At 42.9% G+C, this 11,225-nt stretch overlaps 1 long non-coding RNA gene and 1 pseudogene across 1 annotated transcript in view; one reads left to right on the top strand and one right to left on the bottom strand.

The window, feature by feature from the left end:
* LOC125485694 overlaps window positions 1–5,416 on the top strand; it is a 31,776-nt gene extending 26,360 nt beyond the window's left edge. Inside the window, exons 2-3 of the long non-coding RNA XR_007264400.1 lie at window positions 1,264–1,369; window positions 5,277–5,416. This is a non-coding gene — a long non-coding RNA (uncharacterized LOC125485694). The remainder of the gene's footprint in view (window positions 1–1,263; window positions 1,370–5,276) is intronic.
* The window catches only part of LOC109919015, a 13,148-nt pseudogene extending 6,203 nt beyond the window's left edge, over window positions 1–6,945 (bottom strand).
* Window positions 6,946–11,225: the final 4,280 nt, after the last annotated feature.

Here is an 11,225-nt window from a genome sequence, read left to right as displayed (position 1 = left end):
TGCTGTGTCATCCATCTCTACACCTTGTTATCTCAGATTCTCCAGCATCTGCAGTTCCTACTATCTCTCACCCATTCTTGCCACAGGAATTGGAATCATAGAATTCCTACAGAGTGAAAGCAAGCCATTTGGCCCATCTAGCCCAAATTGACCCTCCAAAGAGCATCCCAACCAGACTCACCCCCCAGCCTATCCCTGTAACCCAACATTTCCAATGGCTAAATCAACCTAGCATGAACATCCCTGAGCACCGTGGGCAATTTAGCATGGTCAATCCACTTAACCTGCACATCTTTGGACTGTGGGAGGAAACGCGAGCACCCAGAGGAAACCCACGCTGACACAGGGAGAACGTGCAAACTCCACATAGACCGTTGCTCGACAGTAGAATTGAACCCAGGTCCCTGGCACATAGAAGCAGCCTTTTGTGACATCCTGTGCACTTCTGGCTAAGTTCACCAGACCTATGTCACCCCTAGTCCTGCCCTCAACCTGTGGAGTCTTTCTGGTAGCTCCTGTTTTATTTGTTTATAAATTGCAGCATTTGCTATTGATGATTTTGTCTTTTTGATAGGGAATCTGTGTGGCTAAGAGCCTCTCAACACGGCTTTCTTCTCTTTTAAATGAAACTATAATCAAGTTAAACAGATCCAGATGGGGCACTATAACAAAAACACAAACTAACGGTTAACAGAAACTTATAAAAGGCAGCCACTGGTGTTAATTACCCAACAAATCTGAAACTTAAAGGGGACTGAGCTAGAAGTTGCTCTATGGGCAACCACCTTCTGAGATCAGTTCTAGTAAAATGCTTCAAATAGTCTTACCAATCTGGTTGAATGCGTTCCTGGAGTGGTTGGCCTTGTGAAATAAATAAGATTTTTTTTGTGTGTAGATGGGGAGAGTGGAACAGATAGGGAACAAATATGGAATTAGGTCACAAATCAACCATTGATTGATAGAACAGGTTTGAGGGACTGATTTGCCTCTCCCATGTGTATGTTCCTACAAACATATGCATTAGGATCAGGATTAGGCCATTTGACTCCAAAAGTTACTAATGCAATAAAAATAAAAGGATCCCCATTTTCTGTTGTGGGTGACCTCCAGTTGGCGATAAGTTTAATTCTGCTTGTTCCTTTCCCTTTCAAATCAATGGATTAAAAATAGCTTCAGATAGAAAACCTGCAGCCAATTTGTGAACCATCCATTTTGTGAGATCATCCAACAAGATTAATTTCAGTTCCTCATTCTGTCGTTTAGACCACGTGGTCTGTGATGGCGATCATAAGATAAGATTGTCACGTTGGCTATGACGCCCGGCACACTTTGTCTGAGATGCACAGGATGTCACAGAGGCAATACTGAGGTGAGTTACAATACAAAGGTAGTTATGTTCATGTAGAAGAAAATAAAGAATTTTAAAGTCAAGGCAAAAATCTATGAAATGAAGAGTGGATATCAATAAATAAACAGGTGCTTGGCTCAGTCAGATTGCTGCCCAGGGGCCGGTAGTGAATACTAAGATCTACCCTGTAGATTTTCATGACTTTACGGGCAATGTGTCCTTACTTGAGCTCAGTTTTATCGATGAAGCCACTGCCATCCTGATCCAGAATTGCAAAGACTTTCTTCACCTCCTCTGTGGATTTCTTGGACAGACCACATGCTTCGAAGAACTTCTTGAAGTCAAATGACTCAGGAGCTGTGATGGGAAAAGACACACATTGAGGACTTGAGGAGGAACATTGAGAACGGCCTCCAGTCTTTATGCAGCAGTATTACAACTTTGATCCCCAGCTGAGTGGCAAATTCAGATGGGCCACAAAGAATCCTCAAGTTCTTCACAATTATAGTGCTGCTGTGTGATACTATTAAAGAGTTACTGTCTTCACTAAAATAGCAAGCAAATGAATTTCATCCCAATGTTAATATGATCATTGCTGATATTGCACATTCTGATTTGAACCCTCAGGACTTCTGTCACAATTTTACACTGAGGTGGATTTGGCAACGCATGCTACATTGAAATATAACAATACCAGACCTTTGAGAAATCCACTATTATACCAGGAGATTTTAATTACACTGACTTTGCACTATTGTGTACTGCAGTATAACTGCAATCAGCAAGCAGGCGGCATTTTTAAGGTCTGAAATTATGATTTACATCAAAAGCGTTGCAACATCTTTAATTTTCCAACCATAGAAATCTTCTGTAAATGCTTTATTTTCAAACATTTCTGATGGCCTCACCATTAACAGCAAGCCTTACATCAACTTGTGCAGCTCTACTTTATCTGATTTGAGAGAATTGCATAGAATTACATAGAATGAGCAGAAGGAAATATGCCAGTTGACCCAACTGATCCATGCCTGCATTTATGCCTACACAAGTCTTCTCCTGCCTCTCTTCAGTTCTTCCTATCATCATATTCTTCTATTCCTTTCTCCCCCATGCATTTATTTAGTTTTCCCTTATCTTTGTTATTTGTCTCAAACCGTCCCTGTGGTGGTGAACTCTTCATTCTAACCACTGTCTGTGTAAAACACTTCTTCTACATTCCCCTGTGGATTTATTAGTGCTTGTTGTATTAGTGGCTATGAAATTTCATAGGATCAGGAATGTTGTTATTTCAGACATACATGAGTTCGGGACAAGTTTGGAACATTCCAAACATCACTGCATTGGCAGCAATATCACAACTGCCTGGTGGAGTGGACAGTGAAGAAGATTATCTCAGAGTACAACAGAGCTTTGATCAGATGGTCAATGGGCTGAGGAGTGGCAGATGGAGTTTAATTTAGATAAATGTGAGGTGCTGCATTTTGGTAAGGCAAGCCAGGGCAGGACTATTAGAGTTAATGGTAAGGTTCTGTGGAGTGTTGCTATTCAAAGAGACCTAGTGGTGCAGGTGCATAGTTCTTTGGAAGTGGAGTCAGAGGTAGACAAGGTGATGGAGAAGGAGTTTAGCACAGTTGCTTTCATTGGTCAGTGCATTGAGTATAGGGGTCAGGCCATCATGTTGCAGCAGTACAGAACATTTTTAGGTCACTTTCAGAATACTGTGTACAATTCTGGCAGCCTTTCTATAGAAAGGATGTTGTTAAACTTGAGAGGGTGCAGAAAAGATTTGCAAGGATGTTACTGGGACTGGAGGGTTTGAGTTATAGGGAGAGGCTGAATAGGCTGGGGCTGTTCTCCCTGGAGCGTTGGATGCTGAGGCGTGACCTTATAGATGTTTATAAACTTATGAGGGGCATGGATAGGGTGAATAGCCAAGGTCTTTTGCCTATGGTAGGGGAGTCCAGAACTAGAGGGCATAGGTTTAAGGTGAGAGGGGAAAGATTGAAGGAGGACCTGAGGGGTAACTTTTTCACACAGAATGTATTGCGTGTATAGAATGAGCTGTCAGAGGAAGTGGTGGAGGCAGGTACAATAGCAACACTTAAAAGGGATCTCGATGGGTATATGAATGGGAAGGATTTAGAGGGATATGGGCCAAATGCTCATAAATGGGATTAGATCAAATTGGGAACAAAAACAAAGTTGCTGGAAATGCTCAGCGGGTCTGGCAGCATCTGTGGAGGAGAAAACAGAGTTAACGTTTCGGGTCTGGTGACCCTTCCTCAGATCAAATTGGGATGCCTGGTTGGCACAGACAACAGGGTCTGTTTCTGTGCTGTGTGACTCTATGACAGATGACAGCCCTTCAGCTACTTCAGCTTCCCTCCTCCCACCAAAACCAATGGTGCAGAGGATAAATTACACTTTTGCTGCAGTGGGCAGCTACTTAGCAAATTCTAGCAAAAATGTCTGTTTGAACTCGGTCAATGTTAATCCCATTGAATCCATTAGAATTTATACTCTATTGGTTTCTAACTAGAGTATCAGAGTGAAAGGGATTACATATCTCAACAGTGGGAGAAATAAATGATTTGCATTTATCTATCATTTTTCACAACCTCAGAGTATCCCAAAGTGCTTTGGAGCCAATTAGGTTCTTTCGAAGTCATTACGTTAATGTAGAAATGTGGTGGCCAATTTGTACTCAACAATGAGATCATCTGTTTTAGTGATGGCTGAATATTGTTCCCAAGACATTGGGGAGACCTATCCTTTTCTTCAAAGCACCAGCCATAATGTTTATTATATCTAACTGAGTGGGTAGATGGGGTCCTCAGTTTAGATCTTATCTGAATGACAACACTTCTGTGAATACAGAATGCCCACCATACTGCACTGGAATGTGAAACCTGATTATGCATTCAAATCTTCAACCAATGACCTTCAATTTATAAATGAGAATGCTACCACTGAGCCAGAGTTGACACCATTGGAAGACAATTCCTGCAATGTGCTCTGTAGCAGTAATGCTAAGTGTCTTCTTTGAGAAACAAATTAGTTCTTTCCTCCAGAGTTACTTTCCAACAAGCACCAAGACATTGCTCAGCTGGTGGTGAGAAAGACACTACTGGTGAGATCCTTCTTGTAAGACTGGTCTGTTTGTACCACCACACACCTCCCTTGAAGCAGCTGCTGGGGATAGAGATTGTCACACATCTCCTTCTGGAATGAGCTTTTGCAAGGGAAGTCTGGAGAAAGATGCAGTGGTTTTTTTGTCGAAGTTTGTCCCAATCAGCTCCATGACGCAGGACTCTGCGCGCTACAGTCTGTTCCCTGGGACACACACTGAGACAAACATTGACTGTGCACAGAGGACCATCAACTCATGAAAGACGCTCTTTTTTCTGCCTGAAACTTGTTGGTCTTCCAGAACAGGGAATTGAACCTGACCGAGGGTTGCAGACTGGCACATTCCAGGGACCACGACTATGTGCTGTGGGACGCAGTAAAGCTAGGGTCAGCTGCCATGAAGGCAAAGTAGGGAAAGACCACTGTCTGAGGCCCTTCTGTCAAAGTTAAATTGGGGCCCGTTCAGTTATCGGACTGTCCCGGTGTCTCAAATGCATGTAAATATAGTCTGGTTCAAGTCAGAGACGCCTTTGGTTTGTTTGAATAGAGTCAAACTCCAATATTTGTTTGTTTCTTTGGTATGCTACTGAACAGAACAGAACTACGTTTGTGACTATGTATATATAAAGATATCTTTTATGGATAAAGTATATTTTTGAAATTAAAAAAAACTAATCATTTCCCCCTTGCCCATTTTACTATCTAGACTCCTGTTTTAAGAAGTAATGCAATAGTCTCAGATTCTGATCATTATTTATTTATCTAAAATCCCTGTAACGTTCCTGCTTTTTTTTTGCAGTTTAAACCATGGAAAATGAAAACATTACCTTTGCATTGTAAGATTGCAGAGTTAATGTCACCAGCTCCCAGGACATCAGTGATTTTCATGGTAAAACTATCAGAGATAAATAAAACTGAAATGTCATGTAAATTTTTAAACTCAGGTGTTACAGCTGGGAAAAACAGAATTTTTTTGCAAACATACACTATTTCACAAAATCTTATTCACAAAGAATACACAGTATGAAGCTGGAGGAACACAGCAGGCCAGGCAGCATCAGAGGAGCAGGAAAGTTGACATTTTGGTTTGGGACCTTTCTTCAGAAACGGGGAAGGGGAAGGGAGCTCAGAAATAAGTAGAGTTAGGAGGGGTGGGGCTGGGGAAGGTAGGTGGGATGGCGATAGGTGAGTGCAGGTAGGGAGTGGTGGGGATTGGTCAGTGAGGTGGGAGGGGTGGATAGGTGGGAGAGAAGATGGACAGGTTGTGCCAGGTCAAGGAGGTGGGGATGAGAGGGAGGGTTGGTCATGGGATGAGGCCGGGGTGGGGAGTGGGGAGATTTTAAAACTGCTGAAATCCATGTTTAGACCATTGGGCTGTAGGCTCCCAAGGCGGAATATGAAGTGCTGCTCCTCCAGATTGCGGGTGGCGTCTTTGTGACACTGGAGGAGGCCCAGGATGGACATGTCGTCCAGGGACTGGGAGGGGGAGTTAAAATGGTTCGCAACCAGAAGTGTTGTTATTTGTCACGAACAGAGCGCAGTTGCTATACAAAGCGATCTCTGAGTCTCTGCTTGGTCTCACTGATGTAGAGGAGGCCACATCGGGATGCAGTAGACCAAGTATTGATAAAGTAATGTTTTATTTTTCTTGGAGCAGAATTTGAGTAAAAGGACAGTTTAATTGTACCTGATAGCTGAATGGGAGGAGGAGTAACTGACACATATAGGTGTTTATACACCTGAGTGGAATTGCTATTTATTCCTAGAAAACATTATTTAAAACAAAACCTTACCTGGTTACGGCCCTTATAGGTTACAGATCTCCTCACAGGACCACAGAATAAAACCTAATAAATAAGCATGTAATTGTGCCTTGTTGTCGTAAAGTCGTATAACGTAAAAGGTACTCAGTCTCACAAAGTGTATGAGGCTCTGAAATACGATGTAAGGTTTATAGTTGTTATATCTTCACACTATTTCATAGGAGAAGTAGTGGATAGATTGGAAGGTTGATTAATAGTTTGACAAACCTGGCATAAACTCTCATACTGTGGTCTGAACTATCATAATCCCAGGGGGAAGGATTTTAGGGTTCCTGAAACCCACATGATGAAGTAGCAGGAGCTGATGGGGAGATGGAGTGAGGCAGGGACATTCACACCCATAGAATTTCAGCCCTGTATTCAGAGTCAAAGTTGCATTTTCCATTCACAGGGTCTGCTGAACAGGATATTAATGATAAATTGTTGATGTAAGGGTGGAAATACTCCAAGGCTGGCTTCAGACCTCCAGTTCCTAAATCTGATAGAGGGTCACTTTCTGATCTGCTCTGATGCCAAAAGAGAGAAAAAGTCTAGGACCACTCACCTAACTTTGATCCTTTTTCCACAGCGACAGCAAATGTCGAGGCAGATTGAGCAAAGCTGAGTAGTATCTGCAGTTTTCCTGCTCCTTTATATATCATTCATTCTGCATAGCACAGGCAGATTTCAGTGTTATGGCTCATTTACAAAAGGGCGGAGACTATGTCAAACGAAAGCTGGCTTGTTCTCATCATTTTTCTTGGGAACCACCAAAAATATGTTTCCCCTGTTACGTGTGAGAGAGGGAGAATGTGGAAAGTGATTAGCAGTGCTGCAGGTGAGGGATGATGGTGCTGGTTGATGAGTGATGGCTGATCTCTCTGGGTTCCCACCAACCCTCTCCCTTCAGTACTTTCATTTCCTTTCACCATGACCTGATATGCTGTGTGGTCACCTTTAGGTAGATGGCCAAGAACAGCAGGGGCGGCACTGTGTTTATGACATGCTTCCCATCCCAGCTCCATCTGGAGCAGTTCCATTACTTTGCTATGAACATTTAGCCATTTTTAGACTCCATCAGATAACTTACTAATGGCTTTGAGCAGTGTTACACGGCTGTGATGTACACCTTGTAGCTCAGCAAACAAGCTGGGGCTCTTGTTTCTAGACAAGAGGTAGGCTGAGGGATGACCTGAAAAAGACCTTTAAAAATGCAAAGACCGATAGGATAGCTGCAGGATGATATTTCCACTTGTGGGGCAACTTGTGACCATAATTATAAGATAGACACTAACAATTCAATAGAGACCTCAAGAGGAACTTCTTTACAACATTCATTGATAACATTGATCATGTGTTCTGGTAATTAAATTTGGCAAAGGGTATTTGAGACATAGAATGTAGATACTGGTGTAAACTGGCAACCTTACATTGAAGAGAATGTGAAATTTCTCCCCATTGCCAGGAATAGAATAGTTTCATTCCTGCCAGTTTCCAAGTTTACCATGGCTGGTTTTGGTAACAGATGGGATGGTGTCCCTTACCCCACTAGGTGCATAAATTGGGTATGCCGTAAAGTTCATATCAACCTGAGCCCAAGTGTGCAGACCATCATGGGCAGCGGGTGGTGAAGGATGGAGAGACACTCCAAGTACATGAAATTAATTTCCATTGCAGAGTTGTGGAGGGTGGGGATGTGTGGCTCATTTGCCTCCAGCATCCCTCTTTCCAACCTTATCCCCGTTTTTCTTGTGAAATCCTTTCTTGCTGGCAGCTGCCCAGTATACTGTGGGAACTCAGATGACAACATTACACTGAGTCTAAGGAGTTAAAATAAACTGGTACCAAAATGTAGACCAACTCGTTTGGCATTTACACTCTGTTCAGGATTAAAATTAATGCTGTAGCCTTTGGGAAGATTGAATATTGTAGACACTTATATGATTGACCTATCATCTCTGTGCTTGCTGACCTACATTTGTTCTACATTGGCAGCAATGCAACTTAGTTCCTAAGCTCTGGAATTCCAAATCTACTCCTCTCCACCATGCTCTCCTTTAAGATGCTTCTTTAAATCAACCCCTTTGACTGGGTTTTAGGCAACAGGGAACAGGGTCAGATCAAAAGAAAAATGAAAGGTGATTTTGCATGCTTATCAATTCACAAGTTGCTGTGGTATTCAGGAGAAAGAGAAGCCAAATCCAAATACCTAGACAAAATATTCTTCCTTCGCGTATTGGATGCTGGAGGGAAGGCTCTTTTTTGTATTCATTCATGAGATGCGGGTATCACTGGTTCAGCCAGCGTTTGGTGCCCATCCCCAGTGGTCCTTGAGAAGGTGGTAGTGAGCTTGAATACAACATGTGGTCAATCTAACCCCAAACCATTTCCTGGCTCCAAGAAAAGCAAGTTAATTACTGTTGTGCCTTTTATGACCTTTAGGATGTTGCAAAGCGCATTATTGTCAATTAATTACTTTCGAAGTGAGAAATTATGCATACCAAGAACCCACAAAATCAACATGATAATGCTTAAAGCATCCAACTTTGAGCTTGTTGGGTGAGAGAATAAATATTGGCTGGTACACCAAGGAGAACATACGTGCTGTTGTTTCTCTATGATCTTTTACATTCCCTTGTGAGGGCACCAGGTTAAGTTCTCATTTAAAAGACTGCACCTGACACTGAAGGACACTCTCAGTTCTGTGCTCACAATGTTGCCATGGAAGAAGACTTGAATTCAGAGTGGTGAGAAACTGAGCCACAACTGGCACCAGAATTAGTGCTGACCACTCTGTCCTCTTTCTCCCCAGTGGCCTGTGATTTACAGTATTTACCAGAATCAGTATTCCAGACTCTGGGGACTGGGAGCTGAGTGCCTCCTGCAGGATGTGCTGCTGAATTACCAGCTGCCTCAGCCTCATCGGCCTGACACTTTAGATATTTTTAATCAACCATGCTATTACACACCTCTAGAACAGGTGGGACTTGAACCTGAGCCTCCTTGCTCAGAGGCAAAGACACTACCACTGTACCACAAGAGGATTAATGAGGTGGGGAAGAGGACGCTGGAGGCAATTGGACAGTATGCACCAAAACAGCCTGGATTATTTACCATTGTGCAAGACAACAAACATGATGGAGACTGATTAAGAATTTTCTTTACAATTATTATTTATCAGATTAACGGTTAACTATTTCAATGTGTGGGAATCTGACATTAAAGAGCACCGTGATGTGTTTGATTTCTTCAAGGGGCTATACAATTCCACTTGAGCTCTCATACCCTGAGGTCGAAAATATATTGTCAGTATGCTCAGTTTTCAGATTAGCCATGATCCTTTTGAAAGGTGGAGCAGACTAGAAGGGCTGAATGGCCTACTCCTATGCCCAATACTTGTGGTCTTATGGTTATAGATTAAGTAAAGTTAGCTACAAAACACAGGAGAACTTAAGTAACAACATACATCATTGACTTGGTTTGATACTGAAACATTATAACAGTCACAGAACAGGCCATTCAGCCCCTTGAACCTGTTATGCCACTGTTTTGAGAACAAACTTGCAATGAAACAGCCCCTTTCATGGTTTCAGCAGATGCCAAAACTTTTCTTAATCAATTTAATACTTTCAAAGTCCAGTTGCTGTTTCCATGTGGGAAACGTGACCGGCCTTTGCATCCAGCATGATCCCACAGGCGACATTGAGCTCAAGCATTAAGTGGTCAGTGTGAGGGCTTCTCCTGCTGATCAGGACAGCAGCTGGGAATGCATACGCATGTGGGCCGTGGTAATGTCACAGATGGATTACCTCAGCACAAACTGCGAGTTATCTCTGTACAGGGGCCACGCCTTGCATGTTGATGAGGACAGGCAGGGGCATTGTGTCTAAGTACACAGGGCCCTCGGCTAATATATGAGGCTCATGTCCCGTTTGTGCAGCTCCCCCTCCCGGGGAGCCCCATCATTGTCCACTGGGGTAGGTTATGGATAGATCAGAGAGGAGGGGACAGTGGAACTGTACACCTGAGATCCCCAAGATCCTGATCCAGGATCCTAAGGTTTCTAACCAGAGCCTGTGTGGAGCATGCCATGATCTCCTCCCGGTTCCTCCATCAGCTTTGACAGTGATGGATTAGTCCTGAGTGAGTGTGTGCAGGCCATTAGACTGGAGATGCTGACTAGTTTCTTCCATTGTGTACAATCCACACATGCCGTGAAGATGAGTTCAGATGATAAAGAGTACGACGCAATCAGCTACCCTCATTGCCTGGCTGTTGATAAAATTGTAGCCTCTAACATGTTTTAATGGAATCACACAGGACAGAAGGAGGACATTTGGCCCACTGTACCTGCACTGTCTCTTTTAAAATCACCATCCAATTAGCCTCACTCCCCTGCTCTCAACCTGCAATCCCTCTCCAATGTGGTTATATCGAATCAGTTGCCACCACACTTTCAGGCAGTAGTTTCCAGATCATCATAACTTGCTGCATTAAAAAACACCTTCTTCTCTGACTCTCCTGTCCACCCCTCATTCTTCCTTCAATTAATCAGACGTTCTGTTTTTAAGAGGAAATTTTAAACTAAAACCCCATTTATGGAAACAAAAGTTCCAATAATGTTACTTCTATGAGCCATAGAGTCATAGAGATATACAGCACGGAAACAGACCCTTCCGTCCAACTCGTCCATGCCAACTGGATTTCCTGAATTAATCCAGTACCATATGCCAGTATTTGGCCCATATCCCTCTAAACCCTTCCATCCAGATGTCTTTTAAATTGTGTAATTGCACCTGCCTCCATCACTTCCTCTGGCAGATGGTTTCGTACACTCTCCACCCTCTGCATGAAAATGTTGTCCCTTGGGTCCCTTTAAAATCTTTTCCCTCTCAGCTTAAACCTATGCCCTCTAATTTTGGTCTCCCCAATCCTGGGGAAAAGAT

Source organism: Rhincodon typus, chromosome 21 (assembly GCF_021869965.1).
Source record: "Rhincodon typus isolate 14 chromosome 21, sRhiTyp1.1, whole genome shotgun sequence".
Lineage (NCBI taxonomy): Eukaryota > Metazoa > Chordata > Chondrichthyes > Orectolobiformes > Rhincodontidae > Rhincodon > Rhincodon typus.
Note: the sequence above shows the minus strand (reverse complement) of the source record. Positions and strands in the feature narration are given on the sequence as shown.